This window comes from Bubalus kerabau, chromosome 20, assembly GCF_029407905.1.
Source record: "Bubalus kerabau isolate K-KA32 ecotype Philippines breed swamp buffalo chromosome 20, PCC_UOA_SB_1v2, whole genome shotgun sequence".
NCBI lineage: Eukaryota > Metazoa > Chordata > Mammalia > Artiodactyla > Bovidae > Bubalus > Bubalus kerabau.
In genome coordinates, this window is record NC_073643.1 from 34,525,693 (window position 1) to 34,550,074 (window position 24,382).

The 24,382-nt window shown below is 40.1% G+C and overlaps 1 protein-coding gene across 1 annotated transcript in view; it reads right to left on the reverse strand.

Moving 5' to 3' along the window:
• The window catches only part of TAFA1 (TAFA chemokine like family member 1), a 534,519-nt gene that overhangs the window by 36,381 nt on the left and 473,756 nt on the right, over positions 1 to 24,382 (reverse strand). The window lies entirely within an intron of this gene.

The following is a 24,382-nucleotide window of genomic DNA, read 5'->3' on the forward strand; positions in this document are numbered from 1 at the left end:
CAAAAAGAAGCAGCAATCCAACTACAACACAAACAATAGTCATCAAGTCACAAGAGAACAAAGGAAGAAGGGAAGAAAAAGAACCTACAAATCTGAATCCAAAACCATGAACAAAATGGCAATAAGAACATACATGTCAATAATTACCTTAAATGGAAATAGATTAAATGCTCCAACCAAAAGACAGACTGACTGACTGGATACAAAAACAAGACCTATATATATGCTGTCTGTAAGAAACCTACTTCAGATGTAGGGACCCATACAGACTAAAAGGGAGGGGACCGAAAAAGTTACTCCACGCAAATGGAAATCAAAACACAACTGGAGTAGCAATACTTATATCGAACAAAATAGACTTTAGAGACCGTTGCAAGAGACAAAGAAGGATACTACATAATGATCAAGGGAGCAATCCAAGAAGTATAACAAGTGTAAATATATACAAACCTGACATGGGGCACCTCGTATATAAGGCGAATGCTAACAGCCATAAAGCGTGACGCTAGCATGATAATACTGGGAGACTTTCACACCCCGCTTTCAGCAATGAACAGATCATCCAGAGAGAAGATCAACAAGGAAACACAGGCCTTAAGTGACACATTACACCAGGTGAACAGTCTGGGGGTTCCTTAGAAAATGAAAAAATAGAGCTACCATATGATCCAGCAATCCCACTCCTGGGCCTATGTCCTCAGAAAACTAATTCAAAAACATACAAGCACCTTGTGGCTCAATGTACCACTATGTACAACAGCCAAGACGCTGAAACAAGCAGAAAGTCCATTGACAGAGGAATAAAGAATATGTTGTATACATACACACAGTGGGAATATTACTCAGCCATAAAAAAGAATGAAATGATGCCATTTGCAGCAACATGGATGGACCTAATGACGATAATATGAAGTCAGACACAGAACAAATGTCATATGATTATCACTTAAATGTGGAATCTAAAAATGGATACACATGAACTAATTTACAAAACAGCAATAGACTCACAGACTTAGAAAACAAACTTAAGGTTCCCAGAGGGGAAAATGGGGAGAGGGATATATTAGGAGGATGGCATTCACATATACACATTAACATAGATACAACAGATAATCCTCAAGGACCTACTGCAGAGCACAGGAATGCTACTCAACACTGGCAGGTCCTATATGGGAAAGGAACCTCAAAAAAGTATGTGTGTATGTATGTGTATATATATATGTGTGTGTGTGTGTGTGTATATGTATATATGTGTGTGTGTATGTATATGTATAGGTATATATATACATGGGCTGGTGTCACAACCCTGGAGCCTGAGCAGCCTTGGGTCAAGCTGAGGGAGCTGGGGAGGATGGGCCAGCAAAGGAGCCCCTTTGGATGCAGAGTGCCTGGTCCCCTGTGGATGGGACTCCAATCTCCAGATCCAGGTGTGTCCTCTTCCAGATGAACCAAGCTTACTGCACGCAAAAGAAGGAGGACCCTCCAGGCTGGAAGAGCTTTGAAAATCCCCCTGGTCTCCAAGTCTCCTGGTGCTGGAGTTCCTACCTTTAACCTCCTGCCTCAGAATCCTCCCACCCATACAAGTGCAATGGAACTGTCAGCACTGCTCTATTGCAGGGCCTGATATCAGTCTATGGGGATGCAGGGTAAGAGGGAAGAAGTATGAGACACAAACCCTTGGGTGTCTGTTCTGGCACATTCTACTCTAAGGTACAACCCAGTATCACTATTTTCATAAGGCGCTGGTTGCCCCAGGAACCCTGGTGGGGCATGAAGAAATGCTGCCACCTTGTGGCCATTCATATAACTACAACTTGAAAACCAGTGCTTATATGAGATGGTTGGATGGCATCACCTCCTCAATGGACATGAGTTTGAGTAAACTCCGGGAGTTGGTGATGGACAGGGGGGCCTGGCGTGCTGCACTCCATGTGGTCGCAAAGAGTCAGACACGACTGAGCGACTGAGCTGAATAGACACTTCATATTCACAAGGTCTGAGGGGCTGTAAAACATAACTGCTCTCAAGAAATGTCCTGGGGTATGTAATCGAAAAAGAAATCCAAACAGGGCAGACCTTCAAGAAGTCAATTTAGACAGGTACATTTTTTGCACACAACTGAAAAACCTGTTCAATGTGGCTATTTATTAGAGAAAGGCAAATCAAAACTACAACAAGGTATCACCTCGCACCACTCACAACGGCCATAATCAAAAAGTCTACCAGTAATAAATGCTGAAAAGAACGTGGAAAAAAGGGAACCCTTCTACACGCTTGAGGGGAATGCAAACTGGCACAGCCACTATGCAGAATTGTATGGAGATTCCTTTAAAAATGAAAAATAGCGCTACCATTGTTCAGTTGCTCAGTCATGTCTTTGCAACCCCATGGACTGCAGCATGCCAGGCTTCTGATTTCCGCTATCTCCCGGAGTTTGCTCAAACTCATGTCCATTAAGTCAGTGATGCTATCTAACCATTTCAACCTCTGCCTCCACCATATGATCCAACAATCCCACTCCTGGGTGTATATGCTCAGAAAACCATAATTAGAAAAGATACGTGCATCTTGTGATTCACAACATGTGTGCTAAGTTGCTTTAGTCATGTCTGACTCTGTGTGACTCTATGGACTGTAGTCCACCAGGCTCCTCTGTCCATGGGATTCTCCAAGCAATGGTACTGGAGTGGGTTGCCATACCCTTCTCCAGGGGATCTTCCTGACCCAGGGATCGAACTCGCGTCTCTTACGTCTCTTGCGTTGGCAGGCAGGATCTTTACTGCTAGCGCTACCTGGGTGACTCAGCATACCACTATTTAAATAGCTAAGACACCGAAGTAACCAAAATGTCCGTCAACAGAGGAATGGATAAAGAGGATATGGTACATACACACAATGGAGTATTACTCAGCCATAAAAAAGAATGGAATGCAGCCATTTGTAGCAACATGGATGGACCTAGTGATGATCATACAAAGTGAAGTAAGCCAGACAGAGGACAAATATCATATGATATCACTTATATGTGGAATCTAAAAATGGATATAAATGAACTAATTCACAAAACGGATACAGACTCACAGACTAAAAAACAAACTTATTTTTACCAAAGGGGAGAGATGGGGAAGATAAATTAGGGAGTTGGGATTAATATAGAGACACTAGTATATATAAAACAGATAATCAACAAGGACCTACTATATAGCACAGGGAAATCTACTCAATATTCTGTAGTAACCTATATGGGAAAAGAATCTGGAAAAGGAATGGATATCTAGATTCAGTGAAAGTCATTCAGTCGTATCCGACTCTTTGCAACCCATGGACTCTAGCCTCTGAGGCTCCTCTGTCCATGGAATTTTCCAGGCACGAATACTGAAGTGGGTAGCCATTCCTGTCTCCAGGGGATCTTTCCAATCCCAGGGATCAAACCTGGGTTTTCTGCACTGCAGGCAGGTTCTTTAGCTTTGAATCACCTGGATGTGTAAAACTGAATCACTTGGCTGTATGCCTGACACTAATCAACACTGTGAATCAGCTATACTCCAATATAAAACTAAAATTAAATAAAACAGAGGAAAAATCAGTTGGCCACACTTAGTGACTCTACCTCTGGATTTTCTATTCAGTTCCATTTATCTGTGTGTCTGTCCCTCCAAACATAAATCAAGATTACTACATACTCTGCAAAGTGATGGAGCCCTTCCTTCCATTTTATTCTTATTTTTCAGAATTATTTTTAGTTATTCTAGTTCTGCTGCCTTTCCATATAAATTTTAGAGTAGTATTTCCTATATCTACAAAAAAATGACTGTGTTAAAATCTGTATATTAATTTTGGAGAACAAGTTTTTACTAATGGGAGCCTTCCAGTTCATGAACATGGAACCTCTCTTCATTTATTTAGATTCTCTTTGATTTCTTTTGTGGCATGGTCAAGTTTTCAGCATACAACTCCTATACAGATTTTGATAGATTTATACAGAAGCCATTTCATATTTTTGGGGCAATTATAAGTCATATTGTATTTTGAATTTCATTTTCTATGTGTCCTTTGGTAGTATATAGAAATATAAGTGATTTTTGTATATCAATTATGTTTCCTGACACCTCACTGAACTCATTATTCTAGGAGACTTTTTTTTTGTACTTTCTTTGGAATATTTCTATTAAATAGCACGCCATCTACAAAAAAAAAAAAAGCAGTTTTACTTTTTCCTTTTGGTATGGGTGCCTTTTCTTTTCTTTCCTTATCACCTGGGGTAAAACTTGTGGTACCACAGAGAAAAAGAGTGGTGAAATCAATCATCCTTGCTTGGTTTACAATTTTAGGAGGCAAGCAGTCAGTCTTTTACCATAAAGTATAATATTAACCATATTATGTCTTTTTGTGGATTCTCTTTATCAATGTGAGGGCTTTCAACTCTATTCCTATTTCTCTGAGAGATTTTTACAATCACAAATAGGTACTGAATGTTGTCAAACGCTTCCCCCCCTCACCCCACCCCCCACCGCATTGACTGACATGATCTTATATCCTGTTTATTCTTTTGTATATTAATGGGGTGAGCTAAGGCAATGCCAAAGAATGCTCAAACTACTGCACAATTGCACTCATCTCACACGCTAGTAAAGTGATGCTCAAAATTCTCCAAGACAGGCTTCAGCAATACGTGAACCATGAACTTCCAGATGTTCCAGCTGGTTTTAGAAAAGGCAGAGGAACCAGAGATTAAATTGCCAACATCCACTGGATCATTGAAAAAGGAAAAGAGTTCCAGAAAAACATCTATTTCTGCTTTATTGACTATGCCAAAGCCTTTGACTGTGTGGATCACAACAAACGGTGGAAAATTCTTTAAGAGATGGGAATACCAGAGCACCTGACCTGCCTCTTGAGAAACCTATATGCAGGTCAGGAAGCAACAGTTAGAACTGGACATGGAACAACAGACTGGTTCCAAATAGGAAAAGGAGTACGTCAAGGCTGTATATTGTCACCCTGCTTATTTAACTTATATGCAGAGTACATCATGAGAAACGCTGGGCTGGAAGAAGCACAAGCTGGAATCAAGATTGCCAGGAGAAATTTCAATAACCTCAGATATGCAGATGACACCACCCTTATGGCAGAAAGTGAAGAGGAACTAAAAAGCCTCTTGATGAAAGTGAAAGAGGAGAGTGAAAAAGTTGGCTTAAAGCTCAACATTCAGAAAACGAAGATCATGGCATCTGGTCCCATCACTTCATGGCAAATAGATGGGGAAACAGTGGAAGCAGTGTCAGACTTTATGTTTTTGGGCTCCAAAATCACTGCAGATGGTGACTGCAGCCATGAAATTTAAAGATGCTTACTCCTTGGAAGGAAAGTTATGACCAACCTAGATAGCATATTGAAAAGCAGAGACATTACTTTGCCAACAAAGGTCCGTCTAGTCAAGGCTATGGTTTTTCCTGTGGTCATGTATGGATGTGAGAGTTGGACTGTGAAGAAAGCTGAGCACCGAAGAATTGATGCTTTTGAACTGCGGTGTTGGAGAAGACTTTTGAGAGTCCCTTGGACTGCAAGGAGATCCAACCAGTCCATCCTAAAGGAGATCAGTCCTGGGTGCTCATTGGAAGGACTGATGCTAAACCTGAAACTCCAATACTTTGGCCACTTCATGTGAAGAGTTGCCTCATTGGAAAAGACTCTGATGCTGGGAGGGATTGGGGGCAGGAGGAGAAGGGGACGACAGAGGATGAGATGGCTGGATGGCATCATGGACTCGATGGACATGAGTTTGGGTGGACTCTGGGAGTTGGTGATGGACAGGGAGACCTGGCGTGCTGCAATTCATGGGGTTGCAAAGAGTCAGACACAACTGAGCGACTGAACTGAACTGAGCTATATCAATTGAAATCTGAATACTTTGACAACCTTGCAGCCCCGGAATAAAACCCAATCAGCCACAGTATATAGTTGTCTTCATAAATTATTCAATTCTATTTGTAAATATTTTGTTAAGGATTATTGTGTCTATGTCCATGAGAGATGCTGGTGTGTAGTTTCCAGTTTTCTTTGTATTGCCTTTGGCTGGTCTGGATTTAGAACAATACTAGGTGCATAGAAGAAATAGACAAGTGTTCCCTTCTCTTTTCCATCAGAGACTTTTTAAAGTTGGTTTAATCCTTCAAAAATTTGGTAGACTTGTCTAGTGAAACCATGTGGGTCTTGAGATTCCCCAGGTGTTCCGAGGTTGCTGGTTTCACCCAGCAGCCAGCCTGAGATATACCTGAAGCAGAGAGAGGAAGCAGAGGACTCACTGCCATGTTCCCTGGATCCCAAACTCCTTAGATCGTCTGTCTTCTTCTTTCCACTTTTTAGACGACTGTTATATTTTCCCAGAGTTTTTTTTTTATTTTTTTTATTTTTAAACTTTACATAATTGTATTAGTTTTGCCAAATATCAAAATGAATCCGCCACAGGTATACATGTGTTCCCCATCCTGAACCCTCCTCCCTCCTCCCTCCCCATACCATCCCTCTGGGTCGTCCCAGTGCACTAGCCCCAAGCATCCAGTATCGTGCATCGAACCTGGACTGGCAACTCGTTTCATACATAATATCATACATGTTTCAATGCCATTCTCCCAAATCTTCCCACCCTCTCCCTCTCCCACAGAGTCCATAAGAGTTTTTATTTGTATTTACTGGGAGAAATAAGGATCTCCTTCCAGAAGTGGAAGTTTCCCACAGGATTTTAACCTGATGGATATCTACAAAGAAATCTGTTTAGGAGAGAGGGAAAATAATGGGAAATTCTACAGAACCATTCTGTCTTAGACATAAACGAATGTGAGGCTTTGCATCTAGTGATAAATCACCTACTCCATCTGCCTTGCATTTTTTTTTTTTGCTTTTTCTACTGACATAAAATTCATATACCATAAAATTCATTATTTTAAAGTATGTAATTCAGTGAATTTTTAGTATATCCAGAATTCTATAGCCACCACCATCTAATTCAGAACATTTTTTTTTTTGGAGAAATATCAACTCAAATACTTCGCATATTTAAAAAGATTTTAATTTTAATTGAACTACAGTTGCTATACAATATTTTATAAGTTACAGGTGTACAATATGCTGCTGTTGCTGCTGCTAAGTTGCTTCAGTCATGTCCGACTCTGTGCGACCCCATAGATGGCAGCCCACCAGGCTCCCCCGTCCCTGGGATTCTCCAGGCAAGAGCACTGGAGTGGATTGCCATTTCCTTCTCCAATGCATGAAGGTGAAAAGTGAAAGTGAAGTCGCTCAGTTGTGTCCAACTCTTCATGACCCCATGGACTGCAGCCCACCAGGCTCCTCCATCCATGGGATTTTCCAGGCAAGAGTACTGGAGTGGGGTGCCATTGCCTTCTCCAGGTGTACAGTATAGGGACTCACAATTTTTAAAGTTTATACTCCATTTACAGTTATTATAAGATACTGGCTATATTCCCTGTGTTCTCCAATATATCCCTGTACTTCATTTTATATTATACATAATAGTTTGTGCCTCTTAATTCCTTGCCCATTCCCCCATTTCCCTCTCCCCATTGGAACCAAGAGTTTATTCTGTATCTGTGAGTCTGTTTCTCTGCTGTTATATTCACTAGTTTGTTCTACTTTTAGATTCTCTATATAAGTGACATGATACATTTTTATCTTTATCTAACTTATTTCACTTACTGTAATACCCTCCAAGTTCATTCATGTTGTTACAAATGGCAAAACTTCATTTTCATGGCTGAGTAGTATTCCACTGTGTGTGTGTGTGTGTGTGTGTGTGTGTGTGTGTCCATGCATATAAACACATACACTCTTACACACATCACCTCTTACCCATTCATCTGTTGATGGACACTGAGGTTGCTTCCATAACTTGACAATTGTAAATAATGCTGCCATGAACACTGGGGTGCAAGTATGTTTTCAAATTAGTGGATTTTTTTTTAGATATATACCCAGGATTAGGTTGCTGGGTCATATGGCAGGTCCAGTTTTAGTTTTTGAGAGAGCTCCATACTGTTTTCCCCAGTGACTGGATGAATTTATATTCCTGCCAAAAGTTCTCTTTTTCTCCATATCCTCATGTAAGGTTATGCTATTGACTGGAGATTTTTCTTTTCTAACACAGGTGTTTACAGTGATACATTTCCCTCCAAACACCGTATGAGTCACATCCCCTAGGTTTTGGCGCACTGCGCTTTTGTTTTCATTCATCTCAAAGTATATCCATGTATTTATGAAGTCTCTGATTTCCCTTCTGCTAATGATTCCCAGTTTCATTCCACTGTGGTTGAAGAATATACTTTGTATGATTTCAATTCTTTAAAAACATTTTAAGGCTTACTTTATTGCCAAACATATGGTTTATACCATGGAAGTTTTCATCTGCACTTCAGAAAGAGGAGTAAGCTAGCGTTGTTGGAGAAAGTGTTCTATAGCTGTCTCTTAGCTTATTTGGTTCAAAGTGTTGTTCCAGTCTTCTATTTCCTTATTCATCTTTTGTGTAGTTGTTCTAGCCATCATTGAAAGTATAGAATACTGAAGTCTCTGACTATCATTATTGAAAATATGGCATATTTCTTTGTCAGTTTTTGCTTCGCATATTTTGGGAATACATTGTTTTCTCTTGACACACTTGCTATCATAACTGACTCTGTTGTGGGTTAAATGGACACAGAAATAGTTTAAATGAATTTTGTATGTAACGCTCTTTACAAATAGAATTTAATAACCAGTGTTCTAGACCAGGGGCCTCAAAAACTTTCTCAGTAAAGGACAAAGTAATATTTTAGGTTCTGCAGCCATATGGCCTCTGTCACAACTACTCTACAGTTGCAGTGACAAAAGAGCTGTAGATAACAGGAAAGCAAGTAAGTGTGATTATGTTACAGCAAAACTTTATTTATAAACACAGGCAGTGGGCTGGACCATATTTACCACTCCCTGGTCTGAAAAATGGTTTTTGGCAGTGTGATTTATTAACCATGTTCTTTTATCAGTATCTTTCTTTGTGTTCTTTGGGGATATTTCCTCTGCATAATTCCAACAAGTAATTTGATTTTGTAAACTTTACTGAATTACAGAGATTCTAATCTATGAATTCGTGATGAGTTTATTTCCAAGAACAATGCTTCTTTCTACAGGGTCTCCAGCTCTGAAACAGGGATGTGAAAATACACTTCCATTTTCGTTACCAGCCATGTCTGGAAACTTGCATATTGACATTTGACACATAATGAGTCTGAGAAAACATAATATTCTCATTTCAAACCAAGACATCCTTATGTGTGGATTTGAATGAGTCGTATCTGCTTTCACAACAGATGCCTGCAAATCAATTACAAAAGAGCATCCTAAGAAGCATCACATTTAGCTGAAAATGCATGAAACTATGTGTCAGAAAAGAGCTGGCCAGTATTGAGTCTTCAAGACTCCAAGAATACTCCTGAGGTCTCAGAGGTGCCCATTCCAACATACAGGTGTGACAACAGAAAACTGAGCGCTAATTGATTACGTGCTGTTCAGCAGTATGCAGCAGTCTGTAGCAGAGTCCAAATGACTAAATAAACAAATTCCAGCTATAAAGTAATGGGATGATAGATTGCCCAGGAAGGTTCTGTTACCCAGCCATGTTAGTCAGAGCTGCAAGAATACCTTTATACTCTGGGGAGGAAACAAGAGACCTGGAAGCAAGGTATTTATCACCATATAATTATCCCATGACATGTTTCTTCTACAAACGTCGATCAGCTGCCACCTACCTCCTCAACCAAAGGAGGAGGAGGGAGAGGTTATCTCAGCTTGACAGACTTGGAAATGATGGCCCAGAGTGGCTCAGTGACACACGGCTAAGCTTGTTCATTTCAGCTCTGTAGCTCCTCCTGGGACAAAACCTGGCAGCTTCCCAGACTGCCTGCCTTCCCCTGTGTTATGGCAACAGGTATTTGTCTTTCTTTGGCTGTGCCTGGTGACAAGGACAAGGAGGACAACAGCAGCTGCCAGCTATTGGTCCTCTGGTGCTAGGCCCTGGGTTAAGGGTTTGATGCATATTATCTCATTGTTTTCTCACAGGTAATACTGTATTGCGATTAAAATGATCCCCATTTTAAAGATGAAGAATCTGAGGCTATGGACTGTAAAAGGACTTGAAGATTGTTGCATCTTCTCTCTGATTCCAAAACTTTTGAAAACACTTTCTGCGGTTTTCCTGGCCAGTACAGTTGTTATAGTTTTCCTGGTGGTGTTATTTTGTGCCAAAAGACAGTGATGTCATTCCTTGAAATTAGAACATTCTCTAACACTGTACACAAAAATAAACTCAAAATGGATTAAAGATCTAAATGTAAGACCGGATACTATAAAACCCTTAGAGGAAAATATAAGCAGAACACTCTCTGACATAAACTGCAGCAAGATTTCTTTTTGATCCACCTCTGAGAGTAATGAAAATAAAAACAAACAAATGTGACCTAATTAAACTTAAAAGCTTTTGCACAGCAAAGGAAGCCATCAGCAAAATAAAAAGAAAACCCACAGAATTGGAGAAAATATTTGCATATGAAGTGACTGACAAGAGATTAATCTCTGAAGTATGCAAACAGCTCATGCAGCTCAGTATCAAAAACCCAACAACCCAATCAAAAAATGGGCATAAGATCTAAATAGACATTTCCCCAAAGAAGACATACAGATGGCCAAGAGGCACATGAAAAGATGCTCAACATCTCTAATAATTAGAGAAATGCAAATCAAAGCTACACTGAGGAATCATCTCACACCAGTTGTAATGGCCATCATCAAAAAGTCTCCAAACAATAAATGCTGGAGAGAGTATGGACAAAAGGGAGCCCTCCTACAATGTTGGTGGTAATGTGAATTGGTACAGCAACTATGGAGAACAATATGGAGATTTCTTTTTTAACTTTTATTTTGTATTGGGGTAAAGCCAATTAACAATGTTGTGATGGTTTCAGGTAAACAGTGAAGGGACTTGGCCATGCATATACAGGTGTACACTCTCCCCTAAACCGCCCTCCCACCCAGGATGAGCTCCAAGTGCTATTCAGTAGGTCCTTGTTGGTTATCCATTTTAAATAGAGAAGTGTAAGGTATGGCGATTTCTTAAACTGAAAACAGAGCTACATATGATCCACCAAAGCCATTCCTGGGCATATACCCAGAGGAAACCATCATTCGAACAATATACACATCACTATGGATGGAGGAGCCCGGAAGGCTGCAGTCCGTGGGGTCTCTAAGAATCAGACACGACTGAGCAACTTCACTTTCACTTTTCACTTTCATGCATTGGAGAAGGAAATGGCAACCCACTCCAGTGTTCTTGCCTGGAGAATATCAGGGATGGGGGAGCCTGGTGGGCTGCCGTCTGTGGGGTCGCACAGAGTCGGACACGACTGAAGCGACTTAGCATAGCATGTGCACTGCAGCACTATTTACAATAGCCAGGACATGGAAGCAAGCTCAATGTCCACTGACAGAGGGATGTATAAAGAAGATGTGGTCCACATATGTGATGGAATATTGCTCAGCCATAAAAAAGAATGAAATAATGCCATCTGCAGTGACATGGATGGACCTAGAGATTGTCATACTGAGTGAAGTAAGTCAGGAAGAGAAAGACAAATATCATATGATACTGCTTATATGTGGAATACAAAAAAAAAAAAAAGGCACAAATAAACCTATTTACAAAACAGAAGTTGAGTCACAGATGTAGAAAACAAATTTGTGGTTTCCAGAGGAGAAATGATGGGGGAGGGATACACTGGGAGACTGGGGTTGATATATATACCCTACTATATATAGAATTTTGCCAAGAGAAGGCACTGGTCATAACAAACACCTCTTCCAACAACACAAGAGAAGACTCTACACATAGACATCACCAGGTGGTCAATACTGAAATCAGATTGATTATATTCTTCACAGCCAAAGATGGAGAAGCTCTATACAGTCAGCAAAAACAAGACCAGGAGCTGACTGTGGCTCAGATCATGAACTCCTTATTGCCAAATTCAGACTTAAATTGAAGAAAGTAGGGAAAACCACTAGACCATTCAGGTATGAACTAAGTCAAATCCTTTACAACTGAACAGTGGAAGTGACAAATAGTTTCAAGGGATTAGATCTGATAGACAGAGTGCCTGAAGAACTATGGACGGAGGTTCTGACATTGTACAGGAGGCAGTAATCAAGACCATCCCCAAGAAAAAGAAATGCAAAAAGGCAAAACGGTTGTCTGAGGAGGACTTACAAATAGCTGTGAAAAGAAGAGAAGCGAAAGGCAAAGGAAAAAAAAGAAAGATATACCCATTTGAATGTAGGGTTCCAACAGACTACCCCACAATTGCATTCATCTCACATGCTAGCAAAGTCATGCTCCAAATTCTCCAAATCAGGCTTCAACAGTATGTGAACTGTGAAGTTCACAGATGTTCCAGATGTTCAAGCTGGATTTAGAAAAGAACCAGAGATCAAATTGCCAAATCCACTGGATCATCAAAAAAGCAAGAGAGTTCCAGAAAACATCTGCTTCTGCTTTACTGCCAAAGCCTTTGGCTATGTGGATCACAACAAACTGTGGAAAATTCTTCAAGAGATGGGAATACCAGAAAACCTGACCTGCCTCCTGAGAAATCTGTATGCAGATCAAGAAGCAGCAGTTAGAACTGGACATGGAACAACAGACTGGTTCCAAATTGGAAAACGAGTATGTCAAGGCTGTATATTGTCACCCTTCTTATTTAACTTATATGCAGAGTACATCATGAGAAACTGGGCTGGGCTGGATGAAGCACAAGCTGGAATCAAGATTGCCAAGAAAAATATCAATAACCTCAGATATGCAGATGACATCACACTTATGGCAGAAAGCAAAGAAGAACTAAAGAGTCTCTTGATGAAAGTGAAAGAGGAGAGTGAAAAAGTTGGCTTAAAGTTCAACATTCAGAAAACTAAGATCATGGCATCTGGTCCCATCACTTTATGGCAAATGGATGGGGAAACAGTGGCAGACTTTATCTGGGGGGGCTCCAAAATCACTCCAGGTAGTAACTGCATCCATGAAATTAAAAGACACTTACTCCTTGGACGGAAAGTTATGACCAACCTAGACAGCATTTTAAAAAGCAGAGACATTACTTTGCCAACAAAGGTCCATCTAGTCAAAGCTACGGTTTTTCCAGTAGTCATTTATGAATGTGAGAATTGGACTGTAAAGAAGCTGAGCACCGAAGAATTGATGCTTTTGAACTGTGGTGTTGGAGAAGACTCTTGAGAGTCCCCTGGACTGTGAGGAGATCCAACCAGTCCATCCTCAAGGAAATCAGTCCTGAATATTCATTGGAAGGACTGATATGTTGGAGCTGAAACTCCAATATTTCGGCCACCTGATGCAAAGAACTGACTCCTTAGGGAAGACCCTGCTGCTGCGTAAGACTGAAGGTGGGAGGAGAAGGGGACGACAGAGGATGAGATGGTACTGGCATCACTGACTTAATGGACATAAGCCTGAGTAAACTCCGGGAGTTGGTGATTGGCAGGGAGGCCTGGCGTGCTGCAGTCCATAGGGTCACAAAGAGTTGGACATGACTGAGGGACTGAACTGAACTAATATATAGAATAGACAACTAATGAGAACCTACTGAATGGCACAGAGAACTCTATTCAATACTCTGTAATAACCTGTATGGGAAAAAAAATTTAAAAAGGTGGATATATGTATATGTAAAACTGATTTACTTTGCTGTACAGCAGAAACTAACACAACATTGTAAATCAACTATATTCCAAGAGAAAGGTGAAAGTGAAAGTTGCTCACTGGTGAAAGTTGTGTCTGACTCTTTGTAACCCCATGGACTACACAGTCCATGGAATTCTGCAGGCCAGAATACTGGAGTAGGTAGCCTTTCCTTTCTCCAGGCGATCTTTCAATTCAGGGATTGAACCCAGGTCTCCTGCATTGCAGGTGGATTCTTTACCAACTGAGCCACAAGGGAAGCAATACTCTTGCAACCCCATGGACTGTAGCCTGCCAGGCTACTCTGTCTGTGGGATTCTCCAGGCAAGAATACTGGGGTGGGTTGCCATTTCCTTCTCCAGGCGATCTTCCTGACCAGGGATCGAACCCAGGTCTCCTGCACTGCACGCAGATTCTTTACTGACTGACCTATGAGGGAAGCCCAGATGAAAGTGAAGTGAAAGTGAAAGCTGTTCAGTTGTATCCGACTCTTTGTAACCCCATGGACTATACAGCCCATGGAATTCTCCAGGCCAGAATACAGCAGTGGGTAGACTTTCCCTTCTCCAGGGGATCTTCCCAACCCAGGGATCAAACGCAGGTCTCTTGCATTGCAGGTGCACTCTTTACCAACTGAGCTATCAGGGAAGCCCATACTCCAAGAAATATAATTAACCTGATAGGGATTGCATTGAATCTGTAGGTTACTGTGGGTAGTATAGTCATTTTCACAATACTGATTCTTCCAATCCAAGAATATGGTATATCTCTCCCTCTGTTTATGTTGTCTTTGATTTCTTTCATCAGTGCCTTGTTTTCTGTACACAGCTCTCTTGTCTCCTTAGGTTTATTCCTAGGTATTTTATTCTTTTTGTTGCAATGGTGAATGGGATTAATGCTTTCTCTTTCTGATTTTTCACTGTTAGGGTATAGGAATGCAAGAGATTTCTATGTATTGATTTTGTATTCTTCAACTTCACTAAGGTCACTGATTAGCTCTAGTAATTTTCTGATAGTACCTAGAAAGGCTACCCACTCCAGTATTCTGGCCGAGATAATTTCATGGACTGTATAGTCCATGGGGTCGCAGAGTTGGAAACGATTGAACGACTTTCACCTTTAGGGTTTTCTATATATAGTATCATATCATCTGTAAGCAGTGACAGTTTTCATTCTTTTCCAATCTGGATTCCAAGGCATTTTGCACAGAACTAGAACAAAAAGTTTCATGATTCATACCGAAACACAAAAGACCCCACACAGCCAAAGAAATCTTGAGAAAGAAGAATGGAGCTGGAGGAACCAACCTTCCTGACTTCAGACTATACTACAAAGCAACAGTCATCAAGACAGTATGGTGCCTGCACAAAAATAGAAATGCAGATGAATGGAACAAGACAGAAAGCCCAGAAATAAACCCACACACCTATGGGCACCTTATCTTTGACAAAGGAGGCAAAACTATATAATGGAGAAAAGATAGTCTCTTCAGTAAGTGGTGCTGGGAAAGTTGGACAGCTACAACTAAAAGAATGAAATTAGAACACTTTCTAATATCATACAGAAAGGTAAACTCAAAATGGATTAAAGACCTAAATTTAAGACCAGAAAGTGGGAGCTAAGATGGCGGAGGAGTAGGACGGATAGAACACTTTCTCCCCCACAAATTCATCAAAAGAACATTTAAACGCCGAGTAAATTCCACAAAACAACTTCTGAATGCCGGCAGAGGACATCAGGCACTCAGAAAAGCAACCCAAGTCTTAGAAAGGAGGTAGGAAAAAATATAAAAGACAAAAAAAGAGACAAAAGAGAGAGGGATGGAGTTCCGTCCCGGGAAGGGAGCCTTAAAAAGAGAGAAGTTTCCAAACACCAGGAAACCTTCTGACTGCCGAATCTGTGCCGAGCCTTGGAAGCACAGAGGGTAACATAACAGGGAGGAAAAATAAATAAACAATTAAAACCCACAGATTGCAAGCCCTATGGTAACTCCCCCAGCGGAGAAGCAGCACAGACGCCTGCACACGCCACTAGCAAGCGGAGGCTGGGCAGGGAGGCATGGCGTGGGCTGCATCGCTTAGAATAAGGATCTGGCCTGAATACCCTGAGTGCTATCTGAGCGAAATAATTTGGGCTAGCAAAACAGACTGTGGGATATCTACCATGTGAAAAGCCAGCCCTAACCTAAGACACTGCCAGACCCGCGCATGTAACAAAGGACTGAACAGAAATAGCCGGCTGCAGACCATCCACCTCCGGTGACAGGCAGCCAGAGCTGGAAGGGGGCAATCACAGCCCCAGAGAGACATTATCTATAAAACTGTAAGCAGGCTTCTTTGCCAACTAAAACTTCTTGGGGGTCTGGACGGTCAACATCCGCCTGAGAAGGTGTGCTGGTTGTACACCTAGATAACCAAGCGGCAGGGAGGTGATAAGTTGCAGTAATTGCGCTCGCCAAACACCTCATCACCTGAGCTGCTCGGACCTGGAAAGGGCACAAAACGCAGGCCCAACCGAGTCTGTGCCTCTGAGGACTACCCGAGTGCTTGAACCTGAGTGGCTTAGACCTGGGAGGTGCAAGCAGCCCAGGGCCGGCCACGGATGGTTCCCATCGGAGCAACCTAGAACCTGAGCAGTGTGGCCAGGGAGGCTACATGCGCCATGAGCGGGGGCAGACCCAGTGTGGCTGAGGCACTGCGAGCACACGCCAGTGTTGTTTGCAGCATCCCTCCCTCCCCACAGCGTGACTGAACAAGTGAGCCTTAAAAAAAAAAAAAAAAAAAAGTGTCCACCACCGTCCCCTTTGTGTCAGGGCAGAAACCGACACTGAAGAGACGAGCAAACAGAAGAAGCTATAACAGAGGGAACCGCCTTGGAAGCTACAGGCAATAGATTAAAACCCTGTGGTTAGTACCCAATACATAGGAAGGGGCCTAAAGATCTTGAGAAATATAAGTCGGACCAAGGAACTAGCCGAAAATGAACTGACCCCACAATACCCACAACAAAACCAGAGAAAGTCCTAGATATATTTTTACTATTTTTATGATTATTCTTTCTTTCTTAATTTAAAAAAAAATTAAGTCCTCTATTATTCCTTTAATTTTCACTTTTATAACCTACTATTACTTTGCAAAAAAAAAAGACCCTATTTTTTTTAAAGCAAACTTCATATATATATTTTTTATAATTTTTGTGACCTTGTTTTTTTTTTTTCCTTCTTCTTTTCTTTAACATTGTATTTTTGAAATTCCAATCTCTACTCTAGATTTTTAATTTCAGCATTTTGGTATTTGTTATCAATTTTGTACCTATATATATATATTTTTTTTTTAATAATTTTTGTGACTTTTTTTTTCTCTTTCTTTCTCTTCTTCTTTTATATAACATTGTATATCTGAAATTCCAAACTCTAGATTTTTAATTTATGCTTTTTGGTATTTGTTATCAATTTTGTACCTATATTTTCTTTATAATTTTTGCGACTTTGTTTTTGTTTGTTTGTTTTTCTCTCTTTCTTTTCCTTCATCTTTTCTTTAACATCATATTTTTGAAATTCCAAACTCTACTCTAGACTTTTAATTTTTGCTTTTATGTATTTGTTACCAATTTTGTACCTTTAAGAACCCAATCTTCAGGACCCATTTTTCACTAGGGAGCGAGATTACTGGCTTGACTGCTCTCTCTCCTTTTGGACTCTCCTTTTTCTCTACCAGATTGCCTGTGTCTCCTCCCTAACCCCTCTCTACTCTACCCAACTCTGTGAATTTCTGTGTGTTCCAGATGGTGGAGAACACTTAGGGAACAGATTACTGGCTGGATCTGTCTCCCTCCTTTTCGTTCCCCCCTTTTTATCCTCCTGGCCACCTCTGTCTCCTTCCTCCTTCTTCTCTTGTCTGAACATCTCTGAGCGGCCCAGTTGTGGAGTGCACATAAGGAAGTGATTACTGGCTACCCCACTCTCTCCTCTATTGATTCCACCTCATCTCATTCGGGTCACCTCTAACTCCCTCCTCCCTCTTCTCTTCTCCATGTAACGCTGTGAACCTCTCTGGGTGACCCTCACGGTGGAGAAACTTATCATCTTTAACGTAGATGTTTTACCAATGGTGCTGTATAGAAGTAAATGGGTTCAATGCCCCAACCAAAAGACAAAGACTGGCTGAATGGATACAAAAACAAGACCCCTACATATGCTGTCTACAAGAGACCCACCTTAAAACAGGGGACACATACAGACTGAAAGAAAGTGAAGGGCTGGAAAAAGATTTTCCATACAAATAGGGACCAAAAGAAAGCAGGAGTAGCAATACTCATATCAGATAAAATAGACTTTAAAACAAAGGCTGTGAAAAGAGACAAAGACAGTCACTACATAATGATCAAAGGATCAATCCAAGAAGAAGATATAACAATTATAAATATATATGCACCCAACACCGGAGCACGGTAATATGTAAGACAAATGCTAACAAGTATGAAAGGAGAAATTAACAATAACACAATAATAGTGGGAGACTTTAATACCCCACTCAAACCTATGGATAGATCAACTAAACAGAAAATTAACAAAGAAACACAAACTTTAAACAATACAATAGACCAGTTAGACCTAATTGATATCTATAGGACATTTCATCCCAAAACAATGAATTTCACCTTTTTCTCAAGCACACATGGAACCTTCTCCAGGATAGATCATATCCTGGGCCATAAATCTAGCCTTGGTCAATTCAAAAAAATTGAAATCATTCCAAGCATCTTTTCTGACCACAATGCAGTAAGATTAGATCTCAATTACAAGAGAAAAACTATTAAAAATTCCAACATATGGAGGCTGAACAACACGCTGCTGAATAACCAACAAATCACAGAAGAAATCAAAAAAGAAATCAAAATTTGCATTGAAATGAATGAAAATGAAACACAACAACCCAAAACCTGTGGGACACTTTAAAAGCAGTCCTAAGGGGAAAGTTCATAGCAATACAGGCACACCTCAAGAAACAAGAAAAAAGTCGAATAAATAACCTAACTCTACACCTAAAGCAACTAGAAAAGGAAGAAATGAAGAACCCCAGGGTTAGTAGAAGGAAAGAAATCTTAAAAATTAGGGCAGAAATAAATGTAAAAGAAACAAAAGAGACCATAGCAAAAATCAACAAAGCCAAAAGCTGGTTCTTTGAGAGGATAAATAAAATTGACAAACCATTATCCAGACTCATTAAGAAACAAAGGGAGAACAATCAAATCAATAAAATTAGAAATGAAAATGGAGAGATCACAACAGACAACACAGAAATACAAAGGATCATAAGAGACTACTATCAACAATTATATGCCAATAAAATGGACAATGTGGAAGAAATGGACAAATTCTTAGAAAAGTACAACTTCCCAAAACTGGACCAGGAAGAAATAGAAAATCTTAACAGACCCATCACAAGCATGGAAATTGAAACTGTAATGAAAAATCTTCCAGCAAACAAAAGCCCAGGTCCAGATGGCCTCACAGCTGAATTCTACCAAAAATTTAAAGAAGAGCTAACACCTATCCTACTCAAACTCTTCCAGAAAATTGCAGAGGAAGGTAAACTTCCAAACTCATTCTATGAGGCCACCATCACCCTAATACCAAAACCTGACAAAGATCCCACAAAAAAAGAAAACTACAGGCCAATATCACTGATGAACATAGATGCAAAAATCCTTAACAAAATTCTAGCAATCAGAATTCAACAACACATTAAAAAGATCATACACCATGACCAAGTGGGCTTTATCCCAGGGATGCAAGGATTCTTCAATATCCACAAATCAATCAATGTAATACACCACATTAACAAATTGAAAAATAAAAACCATATGATTATCTCAATAGATGTAGAGAAAGCCTTTGACAAAATTCAACATCCATTTATGATAAAAACTCTCCAGAAAGCAGGAATAGAAGGAACATACCTCAACATAATAAAAGCTATATATGACAAACCCACAGCAAACATTATCCTCAATGGTGAAAAATTGAAAGCATTTCCTCTAAAGTCAGGAACAAGACAAGGGTGCCCACTTTCACCATTACTATTCAACATAGTTTTGGAAGTTTTAGCCACAGCAATCAGAGCAGAAAAAGAAATAAAAGGAATCCAAATTGGAAAAGAAGAAGTAAAACTCTCACTGTTAGCAGATGACATGATCCTCTACATAGAAAACCCTAAAGACACCACCAGAAAATTACTAGAACTAATCAATGATTATAGTAAAGTTGCAGGATATAAAATCAACACACAGAAATCTCTTGCATTCCTATACACTAATAATGAGAAAACAGAAAGAGAAATTAAGGAAACAATTCCATTCACCATTGCAACGGAAAGAATAAAATACTTAGGAATATATCTCCCTAAAGAAACTAAAGACCTATATATAGAAAACTATAAAACACTGGTGAAAGAAATCAAAGAGGACACTAATAGATGGAGAAATATACCATGTTCATGGATTGGAAGAATCAATATAGTGAAAATGAGTATACTACCCAAAGCAATTTAGAGATTCAGTGCAATCCCTATCAAGCTACCAACAGTATTCTTCACAGAGCTAGAACAAATAATTTCCCAATTTGTATGGAAATACAAAAAACCTCGAATAGCCAAAGCTATCTTGAGAAAGAAGAATGGAACTGGAGGAATCAACCTACCTGACTTCAGGCTCTACTACAAAGCCATAGTCATCAAGACAGTATGGTACTGGCACAAAGACAGAAATATAGATCAATGGAACAAAATAGAAAGCCCAGAGATAAATCCACGCACATATGGACACCTTATCTTTGACAAAGGAGGCAAGAATATACAATGGATTAAAAACAATCTCTTTAACAAGTGGTGCTGGGAAAACTGGTCAACTACTTGTAAAAGAATGAAACTAGAGCACTTTCTAACACCATACACAAAAATAAACTCAAAATGGGTTAAAGATCTCAACATAAGACCAGAAACTATAAAACTCCTAGAGGAGAACATAGGCAAAACACTCTCTGACATACATCACAGCAGGATCCTCTATGACCCACCTCCCAGAATATTGGAAATAAAAGCAAAAATAAACAAATGGGACCTAATTAAACTTAAAAGCTTCTGCACAACAAAGGAAACTATAAGCAAGGTGAAAAGACAGCCTTCAGAATGGGAGAAAATAATAGCAAATGAAGCAACTGACTAACAAGTAATCTCAAAAATATACAAGCAACTCCTACAGCTCAACTCCAGAAAAATAAATGACCCAATCAAAAAATGGGCCAAAGAACTAAATAGACATCTCTCCAAAGAAGACATACAGATGGCTAACAAACACATGAAAAGATGCTCAACATCACTCATTATCAGAGAAATGCAAATCAAAAGCACTATGAGGTACCATTTCACGCCAGTCAGAATGGCTGCAATCCAAAAGCCTACAAGCAATAAGTGCTGGAGAGGGTGTGGAGAAAAGGGAACCCTCTTACACTGTTGGTGGGAATGCAAACTAGTACAGCCACTATGGAGAAGAGTGTGGAGATTCCTTAAAAAACTGGAAATAGAACTGCCTTATGATCCAGCAATCCCACTGCTGGGCATACACACTGAGGAAACCAGAAGGGAAAGAGACATGTGTACCCCAATGTTTATCGCAGCACTGTTTATAATAGCCAGGACATGGAAGCAACCTAGATGTCCATCGGCAGATGAATGGATAAGAAAGCTGTGGAACATATACACAATGGAGTATTACTCAGCCATTAAAAAGAATACATTTGAATCAGTTCTAATGAGGTGTATGAAACTGGAGCCTATTATACAGAGTGAAGTAAGCCAGAAAGAAAAACACCAATACAGTATACTAATGCATATATATGGAATTTAGAAAGATGGTAACAATAACCCTGTGTACGAGACAGCAAAAGAGACACTGATGTATAGAACACTATTTTGGACTCTGTGGGAGAGGGAGAGGGTGGGATGATTTGGGTGAATGGCATTGAAATATGTATAATATCATATATGAAACGAGTCGCCAATCCAGGTTCAATGCATGATACTGAATGCTTCGGGCTGGTGCACTGGGACGACCCAGAGGGATGGTATGGGTAGGGAGGAGGGTTCAGGAAGGGGAACACATGTATACCTGTGGTGGATTCATTTCGATATTTGGCAAAATCAATACAATATTGTAAAGTTTAAAAATAAAAAAAATAATAAAAAAAAAGACCAGAAAGTATACAAATTTTAGAGGAAAATTTAGGAAGAACACTTTTTGATGTAAATCATAGCAAAATCATTTACTACCCATTTCCTAGTGTAATGGAAATAAAAGGAAAAATAAACAAGTGGGACCTAATTAAAATTAAAAGCCTTTGAACAGCAAAAGAAACCATAAACAAGATGAAAAGACAACCCTCAGAATGGGAGAGAATAATTGTAAATGAAGCAACTGACAAAAGATTAATCTCCAAAATATACAAGTAGCTCATCATCAGAAAAGCAAACAACCCAATCAAAAAATGTGCAAAAGACGTAAACAGACATTTCTCCAAAGAAGACAGCCAGATGGATATTAAACATGTGAAAAAAATGCTCAACATTGCTTATGATTAGAGAAATGCAAATCAAAACTACCACCTCACACCAGTCAGAATGGCCATCATTAGAAAAATCTACAAACAATAAATGCTAGAGAAGATGTGGAGAAAAGGGAACACTCTTGCACTATTGGTAGGAATGTAAATTGATACCACTATGGAGAACAGTGTGACGATTTCTTAAAAATCTAGAAATAAAACTACCGTATGACCCATCCGTTCCACTACTGGGCATATACCCTGAGAAAACAAGAACTGAAAAAGACACATGTACCTCAGTGTTCACTGCAGCACTATTTACAGTAGCCAGGACATGGAAGCAAACCTAGATGTCCACTGGCAGATGAATGGAGAAGAAAGTTTGTGGTACATATATACAATGGCATGTTACTCAGCTGTAAAAGGAACAAATCTGAGTCAGTTCTAGTGAGGTGGATGAACCTAGGATCTTTATACAGACTTATGACTTATACAGACTTAAGTCAGAATGAGAAAAACAAATATGGTATATTAATGCATATATATGGAATTTAGAAGAAATGGTACTAATGAGCCTATTTGCAGGGCAGTAATAGAAACTCACTTTCATGCATTGGAGAAGGAAATGGCAACCCACTCCAGTGTTCTTGCCTGGAGAATCCCAGGGACGAGGGAGCCTGGTGGGCTGCCGTTTCTGGGGTGCACAGAGTCGGACACAACTGAAGCAACTCAACAGCAGCAGCAGCAGCATAGAAACTCAGACATAGAGAAAGACTTATGGACATAGTCGGGAAGGAGAGGGTGGGATGAACTGAGAGAGTAGCTTTGAAACATATACATTACCATATGTAAAACGGATAGCAAACGGGAATTTGCGTATGGTGCAAGGATCTCAGTCTGGTGCTCTGTGACAACCTAGATGAGTGGAATGGGGAGGGAGGTGAGAGGGAGGGGTCCTGTGTATACCCTATAGCCGATTCATATTGATGTATGGCAGAAACCAACACAACATTGTAAAGCAATTATCCTCAATTACAAATAAACACATTTTAAAAATTAACGTAAAAAAGATAGTAATGTCTTTCTTGCTTATTGATTGGTCTCTCATGAGCCTGGGTAGCCTACATTAGGCTGTTAGAGCTAAATAGATGAGTAAATTAAGCTGCCAAAAAATGGCAGATTGTGGCTTCTTACAACTCACACGAGTGAACTAGTTTTTAGGGGTAAAGAGCTGGCTACTTTTGGTTCTCTTTTCCCTGAAATACAGATAATAACTTCTGTGGGAGGTTCTCAGAGGCTAAACGCTGTGTGAGCTCAAAAGACCACAAAAATCATGGTGAGCAGAATTCTGAGATGGCACCACAGGTCCCAGCTGAGATTCTTGTCTCTGCTACACAGACCCTATGTAATCTCCTCCCTTTGCCTATGAATAGGACCTGTGAAAATAATGAGATATCATTCCTGTTACTAGATTATGTGTCAAAGTGAAGAGATTTTACAGATGTAATTAAGGCCCCAATTCCATTGGTTTTAAGTTAAACAAAAGGGAGATTATCCTAGGTGGGCCTCACTTAATCAGGTGAAAAACCTTAAAAGAGATGCTGGCCTGTTCTGAAAAGATGGATTTTCCTGCTGGACTTGAAGAAGTATGCCGGCATGTTGTGAGAAGGCCAACACAGCAAGGAACTGCATGACTGAGAACAAAGCCCAGCTGACATCTATTATAAGAATAGGGTAGGGACCTCAGTCTTAAAATCACAAGGTACTGAATTTTGGTAACAATCAAATCAACCCAGAAGAATATCATGAACTCCAGAAAAGACTGTAGCTCTGCCAACACCTGAATTACAGCTTGGTGAGACGCTAAGCGGAAGACTCAGATAAGACATATGGGGACTCCTGAGCCACGTGTGTGTGCTTAGTGGCCAAGTTGTGTCCGACTTTGCAACACCATGGACCATAACCTGCTAGGCTCCTCTGTCCATGGAATT